We start from the raw sequence: 12,852 nt of genomic DNA, 5'->3' as shown, positions 1-12,852 counted from the left end.
GATACAGTATCCATTTCGACCAACCTCCCGCTCGCTTCCGTTTTTCGATCGCCTTTTTTTTTGTTGGATTCGACCGAATAATTTTAGCTTCGCTTATATACGCGCACACAATAATAATAGACATTCACTGAAACGGCAGTGATTGACGGTGAATGATATGAGCAGAAATGGACATAGCCTGACGAGTCGCGTGAGATGCGCCCTCTGCGGTGCTCCAATAAAGTATGATGCCGTTCGGCCGGCGAGGGCGCTACTATGTCTACATGTCAGGCTAAAATGAACATAAATAAATAGTTTCCAGGCATGTGATAGTTACTCTGCTATAAAATACTAGTACTGCACATTATGAGTTTATTTAGTTTTTGCTGAATATTAGACTTCTGTATTGCCAGGGGCAACCAGCAATCAAGTATTGAGCTTCACAGAAATACAATACGCGTGGGCAATATTTTTATGTACATGTATTAACAAAATAAGCAAAACAGGAGGATTAGCACAGAGTTCATGGACTCTTAGATCTATTCTATAAATCTTCTTGACTTTTTTTTAAAATAAAGACTAAATGTTATCTTTCGAGTATGTGGTAGCGCCCTCTGCCAATAAAAGGTTTCTCTGGCGGAAAAGTAACATGGGTGGATGACGAATGTTGTTGTCAAACTTCTAAAAATAATATATTATCTACAATTTCGACATTCAATGTTTAACAAAATGTTCCGTGTTCCAAATTTATGTTGAACGAATTCGCCCAAATGAACAGGTACAAGATGTGTGATTGAGGTGGGTGTTCATATCAAACATAAATAACGATTGACATTGCGTGTTGATTGATTTAAAAATACAACGCATTCTTCAACTTGGTTGATTCTCCTTTTATGAACATCTGTGTAAAGCCACTGATGAAAGTCGGCCATTCTTAGATCTAAACGCCCCCAAGCATTGTATAAAGACAATTACATAAATGTAATGTAATGTAATGTAATGTAATGTAATACAATACAATACAATACAATGTAATATAATACAATGTAATACAATGCAATGCAATACAATACAATACAATACAATGTAATACAATGCAATGCAATACAATACAATACAATATAATACAATACAATACAATACAATACAATACAATGTAATACAATGTAATGTAATGTAATGTAATATAATGTAATACAATGCAATACAATGTAATGCAATTCAATACAATGTAATGCAATTCAATGAAATGAAATGTAAGGAACCATGTATTCTCTTTTTTCAGTTATGCAATTCAAACAATATTTTGTTCGAGATATTTGGATTACAATTGGTTGGTTTTGACAATAACAGTCGCGTGGGGGCGCAGTGAGTGACCTGCGTTACGCACACATATGTAAATTGAAGGTGAATTAACACCACGTATATATTAAAACACGTGACATTACTATATCCAATATCCAACTGACCAACAAAACAATCGAGCCTGGATGGAAAACGCTAGAACAAAAAACGATCTGCAGTTGGGTGCATGAGCATTTTGTAAAATGTTAACTTTACTAATGTCTTCTTCCGACATTTCTAATTGTTCCTTGTGATGTAAATAAATGTTAGTTTGTGGTCTAATTTTTGGAAACCGATGCTGGCTTTGACATAAGGCAGTTCTGGAAGATGTCGTACCATTTTAATATTTTTAAAATAAAGTGAGAAAGATTAAATTTCAATACGTGGGATGAAACTACTTTTCTAGTGTTTTGAGCCCTGTTCTTTTCTATCCGACGCTTATGAACAAAGAAATCAGCGATCCAGTAGTACACTTTTTTTTTCTTATAGTGCAGCACGTATTTGTGTATAAGTGTATAATAATACGTGGTAGTTTATCAAAGACTCTTTCAATGGAACGCGATTATTGCAGAGTGAGTCAGCGGTCGATTCTAACTACGTGTACTGTTGTCATGTATAAATATATATTTGATGTGAGTCGAACTGTCGTGGCAGGCGGCATACAGAAAACAGCATTACCTAAATCGTACGGGGGATTGAACATTCTACCAATTTGAATGTAAAAAATATTCATAGACTTAAGGTAGAGATGCAGGTTCGTTGGCACTTGGGAGTGATTTTTTTTTTTGCTTTTTAATATCCAAACAGTCTTGGCTATAGACTGTTAAAATTTTGCAGAATTGTGAATAGTGGAACATACTCAAAAAACGATTTTAAAATATAGTTAACAGGTGCAAACATACTCTCTTTTGATTGCTTAGCAATATTTAGCAAGGCTGTACATAAATGATGAAAAAGAAACATGTGAAAAAAAGAAATGACGGGATTTCCATATTATGCACTATATTTAACTTTTAACAAAACGATAATACATTTAAATTTGGAACTGTTACAGCCATTTAATTATGAGCATTAGCAAACTTCTTACTGAGTGAATTGTGTTTATCTTCAAAACGCCGTCGGGGCATTGTTTTGGGTTGAACAGTGTTACAACAATCGCACAGACAACTAGCCTGGGTGTTAATTTATGCATAAACTTGAAGTAGGGAAATTTGAGCTGCTGCCCTGCAAAATTGACAACTGGTAGACAGTTTTCAAGACGGCACTTTCTTCATAGTAAACAGATGTACCCATAAACCAATTTTGACAGGAAACAGAAGCATGGTTTAGTAGCTATTCATACAATAAGCTTTCCGAAAATATATAGTTTTGTGGACAAGGGAGGTCATCTTGGTTTCCCAATTAACTAATAAAAATACCTGTCAGGTAAACTGCATCTCTACCTTAACCAAAGACAAATTTTAATAGATACATAATAACTAATGTCAGTATGTTTTATATTTGCATCGAAAAATTCTAGCCTGGAATCGAGTCATTTCAAGTACACTCAAGAAGGGTCTGGTGAGTCGCCATGTAACCACGTCTGTACCATCACTGATTGGCTGTCTCCATGACTTCAGTTCATTACCATGTGAACTCACATGCACAGACTGGCTCATGCATAAGGCCCACCCACAACAATCGCGACAAATACTCGTTCGTTTAAAAAAAATGTTTTTATTGTCTAATTAATTGTTGTATTGTTCTCGTCATAGACGATGGTATTCTTAAAAAAAATAAATGTATCCAGCATTGTAAAATACACTGCGCCCTCTACAAACCAATACAATATAGAAATGAAAGTGAATCAGCGAAATCAATATGGACCATACAAACAGCGGTGCATTAGTTCAGAGGCATATTTACTTTCCAGTGTTTGCACAATAACTAATATTTGCAGAATAACCGGACGAGTACACAGTTAAATTTGCTTCTCTGCAGGTCTCACTTCACTACGATCAGATCGGCCGCTGTGTATTATGCTATCGATGACGGTCTGCGTTTCGCGGTTTCTCCTCATTTGTTACATGTCTGTGTGTGTCTCCTTTTGTACGCCCGTCTCGGTGGGTAAGTAGTTCGTTCATGTTAATTTAATTTGAGGGCACTACAAACAATATATTCTCGTTTTATGATATAAGCTTTACGCGTATACGTGTAATTGTTCAACGTGAGCTGTAATATAATTGTATTTACTAATTGACAATCGTATAGTTTTTGTCTCCAGGCTGGATCCATGGTGAGAATGAACGAATGGATTTGTCGTTTTTCAATGATGTCATTTCTGATCTATGTATCAGAATGCACAACAATACCTGCCTCAATGATATACAAGTGAAAGAACTGACGATATCTGTTCAGAATCCAGTAAGGCAAACAATAGACGGTAAAACAAGTGGTCTCTATTTTTTGAATAACACTGTATATGCCTGCATGGTACCGAGTTCGTCCCTCCTTTTGTCGCAAATTCTTGAATATGTCGATACGATTGGCACACATGTACAAGCCTAAATTGCTACCATAACCGATACTAAATACTAAATCGGCATTTTAACTAGTCTGAATTCAGTTTTGTGCTTGGAAAATAAATTTTACTGATGATACAATAATATGCAGAATTTCTAAGATAAAATATGTCTACATCTACGCGCTGCAATGAGGTGTTAATCGGCTACAGGCTACAAATATGTCATTTTGTCCTCTATGGAAGCCACTCTATAAATGAACATGCATACACAAAAATCAAAAACCAGTTTTGCGCTGACCAGGTTTATTCTATACAGTAAAAAGCTACTTCAGGGTCAAGTAATTGTTAAACTTTCCAGAATGTTTCGTTGCATCCACACAAAAAACATTACAGGTATACCATAACGTGGCCGAATGTTGGTCTATTACTTAACCTTTTCAGCACCAGACTTTCTCGCAAGAATTTTTCTGTACTTTTTTCTTATTTTCTTGAATATTTCTGGAAATCAACCATAATTTTAGGGCCAATAGACAGTATTTGAGTCAATTGTCAGTTTTTACTCAAAACATTTGGCTATTTTTGTCCCAAATCTTCTGAAGGAAAATACAAACTATAAACGGGGCTATTTTATGAATTTGTGATGAAAAAAGAGAACTAGTGGGGAGAACGTTAAATATTGACGTAGATTTTGTTTTTCAGTTTGCGAATTCCTATTAAATCATGACGTAGTAGCAGTTATTATCACGAGTTCATGTAGTGATATATGCGACAGTGCCATAAGTTTAGCGAAAGCCATGGGAATTGCCGTCCTTCAGAGTTATGTGTACGAAAACAACGGCAAACAAGACGGCGTTTTACACTTATCACCGAGTCAAGGCGACATTTCCGACGTAATTGTTGATTTGATAAAGTTTTACGAATGGAACTCGGTAGCAATTGTGTTTGACGGTGTAACATATCCAGGTATGTCATTCTATTAATTGACTTCGTCTGAAAGGAATATGCAAAAACACAAATCCACAATTTCGAGAAAGCAGAATTTTATTTAGAAAGATATATATTATTATACATCTATCACCGTAACGCCATAAGTTACAGCATGCCGTAATTTTTACAGGGTATTTTCATCCTACCATAATAGGAAATGCGAATTCTAAATATGGAATGATTACGCACGTAAGTGTCCTCAAATAATAAAAACAAACATGGCTGCCACCAGAGTTTGACCGGATTCAACACAAGAAGTTCGCTGATTCAGTTCTAAACATTTTGGGTTTCGACATTTCCATGATGTATGCTTGGAAGAAAAACGTGTATAATAATAAGGTTATTACGATGATACCTCAAAGTATGCACTCAGACAGTACACCGTCGCATCGACCTCCGTTGCGCGTCGGTCGACACTGCCGCTGTGCTGTCTTCGTGCATAGGTATTCTTGATGATAACCTTATATTATTATTCTGTGTTTCTTCATATTCAAATATATGAAATGTTTAATTAACCAAATTCTGTTCAATATCTTAATTCATAGAGATGGAATTGGTTGCCAAGACAGCAGAGGTAGGGTTAAAAGTAGTCGCCAGGCAACTGAAATTGGGTTCGGAAACCCACAACACTGAAGACGAACTTAAGTACAAGACAGTGCTAGCAGAGATTCGATCTATGAATATTCAACAAATAATTATACACGCACATACAACAACAATCGCCACAGTGCTCCGAGATGTGAGTTTACTGTCTCCCTTTTTTCATTAGTCAAACTCAACTAAAACTTATATCGTCATATTTGTTGAAACATATAGTGTGTCGCGCTAGCTCGCTTTGACCTGGTTTAGAATCCAATGTGACAATGTGGGAAATCACCAATATCTGCAGCTTTTAACACAAAGTGACTATTTTAGTATGACTTTAATCACATATCTGCTTATTAGCATAGCTCTATGCGGTATTCGAACACGCACGTGCGTATGGCTTTATAGATACACGTATACGACATCCTGAGTCGAATTTTTTTTTATAATAGTATTATATTTTTATTTTGACAGTGGGGGATGTTGCATGATTTTTTGTTATCCAATGAAATACAGGGTTAAGACCAATACGCTATCGTCTGACATTTTTGGTAACTCACTGTCTATATGGAAAATGGTGTTTTATGATATTTTGTTACAAAAAGAGTATATTGGAATGAAAGTTTGTGCCAATGTAAACTTTCTTGTAGGCTGTGTACCTTGGTATGCTGAGTTATCGATATCACTGGATTATTACGAATGTCGTGAGTACATAATGTATTGATGATAATTTAGTAATTGATGATAGAACAGAATTCTATATAAATGTACATTAGTAGTTCACTGTTTGACACCGTTTAAATACAAAATAAATTTTCCAAATATATATTTTAATATAAATTTCATTGTTCTGATCATTCTTCTACATTAAGACATACCGTGTATGTGTCTATTATTTTTTGTATTACGTACAGGACGTCTCTTACATGAATCTTAGCTCATACATCTACACGAACACCAACTTGACTTTACTTCATCCAAGCTACCAGGGAGGTATCACTAACATCGAAGACGCGGGAGGTAAAACATTGTATATACTTTGCACGTGACTACGGAACGAGAAGAAATGTAATTCATTGCATATTACCATTTCTCGTTCAATCAGGGCTATCGTTCTGGAGATGACAGCAACATGTATTACAACGTTTCCATATCATTTTCTCTGTGTGCTGTTGATGAACTCACAAGACATGTTGATCTAAAAATGCTATTACTATTCACTAATCGTATAATTACTTTCAGATCATAAACTTGATACCTACGAAGCCATATTAGTCTATGATGCCATTAATATCGTGTTATCGGCTATACGGGATTATACATCTAACACCGGGATGATTGATCACCAGAATTCTAATAATGACTGTTTTGCAACTGAACTACTGGTCCCGGAAACATCAAATGCATTAAGAGCCTACATAAAAGAAGTAATAATAAAACCAGTATACATGCTCTTCTATGCTGGATTGTAGAGGTTTTTACAATGAATGGATCTATTATCCATGACAGATACTCGATATTGTGAAATGTATCACCTTTTAATGGCTTAGTAATTAAGAGTAGTTATAACGTGCTCTGATTTAACATTTCATTGTCGGAAACCGCCAATCTGGATATGAGAGTGTGAGTTTACATTGGCTAGGCGCTTAAAATGGTAGTGAATTCGACTCTTTTCTTGTTATAAGGAAAATCATATATATCTGTACATATATTGGGAACAATACATATGTGCGTCCAGTATTTTTAAGATGATTGAATTTAAGCTATTTTGGTATAATCTTATTATTTGGCGTCTATTTCACCTGCTTAAATTCGAACATCTGAAAGATACAATTCGGTAATGGTATTGATACAAGGATGATTGATGCTTTTTGACTTTGACGCATAATTACTCTGCAATGATTATGACATATGTATATCTGCAGGTGAAATTACAAGGTCTATCAGGTTACATCTCGTTTGAAAAGAATGGAATGCGGTGTAACGATTCGTTTGATATTATCGAACTTCAAAATGAAAAACTGGTTGTGGTGAGTATAATATTTGTGATCATAAAATTGGATGAATTTACATGGGGTGAATATGTGATATGGCTGTGCCTATATTTTTTCACACTGCAATTATAATTTGTATCAATGCGCTGGGTTATTATTTCGAAGAATATCTTGTTGCGACAGACGGCTTGCTTGTGTTTCAACTGATTTATTTTCATATCGTAAAAAAAATAACCGGTTTTACTTAGCTGGATCAACATAGTGAATATTTTTATTACCCATGTTGTTACATTTGCCACAATTGTGTGTTACAATTTCTATGACAAAACTATTTAATATTTTACTTTTTAATTTAACTAGACATGCCACTCTTTTAATTGTTCATTTAATTCGGGGTACTTGTCCCAGTAAGTTTAAATTTAAATGACATTTAAATCCGTAACATTGACATTCGTTTATTTCATTGTATAATGCATTATTGAACATGAAATTAGGGAAAAAATGAATTTCATTTTCGAGTTGAAAAATTTGCGTTCAATATATCTAAATTAACCGTCATTAGATTCGTATTTTAAATCACTTCTTGTAAGTCTATTATTAAGTAAATTAAATAAACGAATGGCCACAAGATTAACTTCTAAAGTGGAAATGTTTATTTAGTTGTAATAAACAAAACAGCAAAATATTGGTGTTTTAGAAAACCTTTGCACCATTTTCAACATTTGGAATTTGCCCTAATCTTAAGTTTGTTAAGGCATTATACTATAGAATAAACTAATGGTCACCATATGCTATGGAATAATTTAATTGCAGTAAGATAGACAAATGTAAATGAAATAGTATGTAATTATGCAGCTGTGTGTTGAAAAATATCGGTTCCAACTGGAGGGTCTAACATCGCTTCAAAATATATTGGGAAATTGGAAAACAAAAATCTCACACGTTTGCTTAGCAAGCTTCAAATAGGTTCATGCTGGCCTCGTGAAGACGTGTAGGTGTTATTTGTAGTGATTAGTTCTCTTTGACATTGATCAATTATTTTATAGATAGTTTTAATTTTCATATTGCAACATAAATATTTTGATAAAAAGGTTATTTCAGTCACTTATTAATTTAGTGAGAGATTTAATGTGTATAAAATATATTAAATACAATGGAATTGACATATGTCAATTCCATATATATATATATATATAATTGTTAAAATGTTAATGTCACGCCGGATGTGGATTTGTGTCAGAATAGTCATTGTAATTCTTTTAATCAAATCAATCATTGTATTTGTATTAAATTATTATTTATATGTTTGAATAGGAAGCATGTAAATACGTTTATGAATACCTGTCATTGTGGTTTAATGGACCATATACAGTAGTTATAACAATCGATCTCCATTTTATCAGTATATAATTAATGAACTTTTAATTACAGAATTGTAATTTTTTAATCTTGTTTTCATATAAAACCACTGTCCACTTGTTTGTTTCACTTTAGTAGTGAAACGAAATGACTCATACAACTGATGTACCTTGTCAATTAGAATATTAGATGATATAACAATTAACTTCACATGCCAAAAATCTACGATATAAATAGATATAATATGACGTAATTTGGTCCTAAATATCCAAATTATGATTCAAAAGGCAATTTGTAACATGTATTTTTTGTATATACCTTGCAGGTTGGTTCTTGGACGAAATTGGAATGTTTAAAAATATTTTCTCTCAAAAAACCTATTTATGATTTTGCATTCGGAGATAACCCTTTGAGAATAAGCACAATTGTCGACGACCCATTCATAATGTGGAGAGATAACTACGAAAACCTGGTCGGAAATGAGCGGTTTGATGGATTTCTTTATGATCTTATAGAGGAACTGTCGAGGCGAATGGATTTCCAATATGAGCTGTACATTGTTCCTGATGGAAAGTACGGTGCACAATTAGATAATGGATCTTGGAACGGCATGGTACGTGAATTGATTGATGGCAAGGTAAACTGTATATCTTTTATATTCTAAATAAATAGACTTGTCCGGCTAATCACTCACTGAGAGTTTTTGAATCACCTGTCATTGGTGATAAATCGATGATGTGACATAGGTGGTTTAATCGAAAGTCATTCCCTTGTTGTACGTTGTCTTTATGTTCGGTGTTTGGGTGTCATTCCAACGAAGGGAGTGACATTGTCTCGACCATCCATAATTGTCATTTATTCACGACATCAGCGGTTCGTCACTAGGGGGTTCTCACGTGTTGCCTGCGATTCAAGAAATCTAAAATTCTTATTTGAAACCTCATTTGCATTTTTTGTCCGTTTCATTTACAGGCCGACGTAGCTATGGCTGGTCTGACTATCAGTTCGGTTCGCGAAGAAGTCATTGATTTCTCAGCACCGTATATGTTCCTTGGTACCGATGTTCTCATGCGGAAGCCTGAACCCTCGCCACCAGACCCTTTCAGCTTCTTAAGTCCAATGTCGACTGAAATGTGGTTATGTGTTTGTGGTGCGTTGATTGTGTTTAGTCTTCTACTTGTACTGATCAACCGAATTAGCCCCTACGAAGCGAACCACTTATCACGTCGTGACGCAGTTTCTAAACACGAGGCAACCAACTTGAATTTGGTCAACAGTATATGGTTTGTATTCAGCGCTTTTGTGCAGCAGGGGTCGCAGTTCTCGCCATACTCGTACTCAGCTCGCATAATCAGTGGTACATGGTGGTTTTTTGTTCTCGTTTTCATAGCCAGTTACACTGCCAATATGGCGGCGTTTTTAACTGTTCAAAAACTCGATACTCCAGTTGATTCTGTAGCTGATCTCGCGAAACAGACGACAATAAGCTATGGTTGCACAGAAAGTACCCAAACAATGTCATTCTTTCGCGATTCGAAGATAGAACCCTACAAGACAATGTGGGCTGCTATGAAACTTGCAGAAACAAGTCCCCTTGTTCCATCCAACGAAGAAGGAGTAAGGCGTGCTTGCACCGAGAACTATGCCTTTCTGCAGGATTCCACATTCAATGCCTTCTTCACGAACAGAAATCCGATACCTGACTGTGACTTGGTGGTTATAGATTCGCCATTCGACAGTAAAGGTTATGGTCTCGCTTTTCCACGAGGGGCAACATTTAGAGATGATTTCTCGCTGAATATTCTGCAACTCAGAGAGCAAGGGTTTATCCTGGGCTTAAAAAGGAAATGGTGGTTGTCAGTCGCATTGGATTCCAGTGGTTCTACCTCTAGCATTAGTGGCCAAAACGTACTAAGACTAAGCAACATCGCTGGGATATTTTACATTCTCGCCGGAGGAGCCGTTATTGGGCTAATCGTGGCATTGGTCGAGGTCATTGTATACATGCGGAATGGATCTAAAAAGGATCATGTATGTGAGGATAAATATGTAATCCAAAAAAAGGATGTCATGTATTGATGTGTTCAATATACTGTATGCTAACACGTGTTGAATCTTTCCGGTCCGTGTTTCAGTTTCATTGTCTTGTATTTATAATGATCTATTTAAATGTTAAATACAGCCTGCACTGACGGCCTTGGCATCTGGTCACATTGTTCTTTACAGTTTATAGACCCACGAACCTAGAAAATAGTTGTAATTTTGTTTGCAAGTCATGAATTAATCTGGGTATGAAGAAGAAGAATAATATATCATAAAAAAATCATACACCATTTCTCAGATGTTCAAAAGAAATCATAGTAAAATGTTTTTTTTTTTTCTAGGATGAAGAATGGGATGAAGAACATCGATTGGCAGAAGGTTTTCCCAGCGCAATAAGCAGTAGTGATGTGTTGCAACGATACCAATATACACATAGTGTAACGAGTCAAGTCTATAATGATCAGTTTACAATGAGTTATAATGAAAGTCAACGAGAAGAGCAAACGCCAACAGGAGTCAGCCCGGGGAGGCTGCATTTCACGAAAGATGGAAGAATTTGGGACAGGCCCAGTTTCATTTTTTAAAACAACAAGCTTTTAAGAGAATTGTGTGTACCGTCAATTTGCTCTATGTCATTTGTATTTCGAATATGTATTTTAATAGTTATCTTATATATATAGATAGTTATAAATAGCGACTGTTAGCTATTAAGAATTTACCCGAATTCGGATTGCAAAATTAAACTTAATATTTATTAGTTGTAAATTATTCGTGCCAGCGAGGTGAAAGCTATTTGAAATATTAAAAATAGTAATAGATGAGGTATTTATAAGCCACCTTCATAGTATGCAGAGGGTCGGAGAGGGGTATGTTCGTAAGCTGTAATCGAATGTTCTATTATCGTAATAATGTAATGTAAATATAAACCTTGTAAATTCGTAGACATGGCCAAGTTGTAAAATGTAATCAGCTATTTTATTTGTCCGTAATTTTTAAAAAGATATTATCTGTAAATTATTAAATGGAATTTTCATTTTATTTCCTGTGAAATGCCGTTTTTTATTTCATGTAACCTGTACCAGCTACCACCCCCCCTCTATGCACATATGAGGATCCAATGAAATTTACTACCGAGGTTTTCTTTTGTACACGATGTCAGGTAGCCAAACTGAAATTTGGTTTCGTTGTATACCTGCGGTATTGTTCAGAGAAAACACGGTTAATGACGTTGTAGTTCAATTGTTTTACAAAGTATTGTTGTTAATTAAATAGCAAATATTGATTGTTACAACATGTACAGGCTAGTACAAATTATTCTCTGGTGAAAAGAAAATACGGTTGTTACACCCTGGTCGTTCTACGTCATTAAATTTCTTGGCTATGTGGTGGCAGAAAATTATAACACGGACACAGTTGGTTACAAACTATTTTCAATCAAATATTCTGTGTATAATAACATTCCAGTCGCTGCTGTACTGAAACATCGCGTAACCGAGTTTATAGGCGTGATGACGCGCGCCAACACGGCAAACCTGTGGAAGCCGTGGGCGATTTCTCAGTTTTTCTTCCTTCGTAAGGAATAACCCATTTCCACATAATATGTATGTTCGCCGAATAAACGGTGTTTATATTTATGTTCACGATAAAAAGTTTTCTATAGCATTTATTTACACAGAAATGTATTTATTTACACATTTATTTACACAGAAATGTATTAATTTACACATATATTTACACAGAAATGTATTAATTTACAAATTTATTTACACAGAAATGTATTAATTTACACATTTATTTAGACAGAATTGTCAGAGATCACACGTTTAGTGACGACAATTGCCTGAATATAAATACAGAGAGCGCGTTCAGTGCAAAGAAAGGTTCTAAAGATAGTCAGAAAAAAATAACAAATTCATTGAAGAACCGACAACTTGGCTTGTGCTTGTGATAATAATAATATTCCCTGATATTCCAAAAAACATATTAGAGAGAAATATATAGGCAATTAAAGATTTAATTTCAATTTGATTCCATTAGCAAAAAATGGGAGCCGAGATT

This window comes from Saccoglossus kowalevskii, chromosome 22, assembly GCF_978046115.1.
Source record: "Saccoglossus kowalevskii chromosome 22, keSacKowa6.1, whole genome shotgun sequence".
Taxonomy (NCBI): domain Eukaryota; kingdom Metazoa; phylum Hemichordata; class Enteropneusta; family Harrimaniidae; genus Saccoglossus; species Saccoglossus kowalevskii.
Note: the sequence above shows the minus strand (reverse complement) of the source record.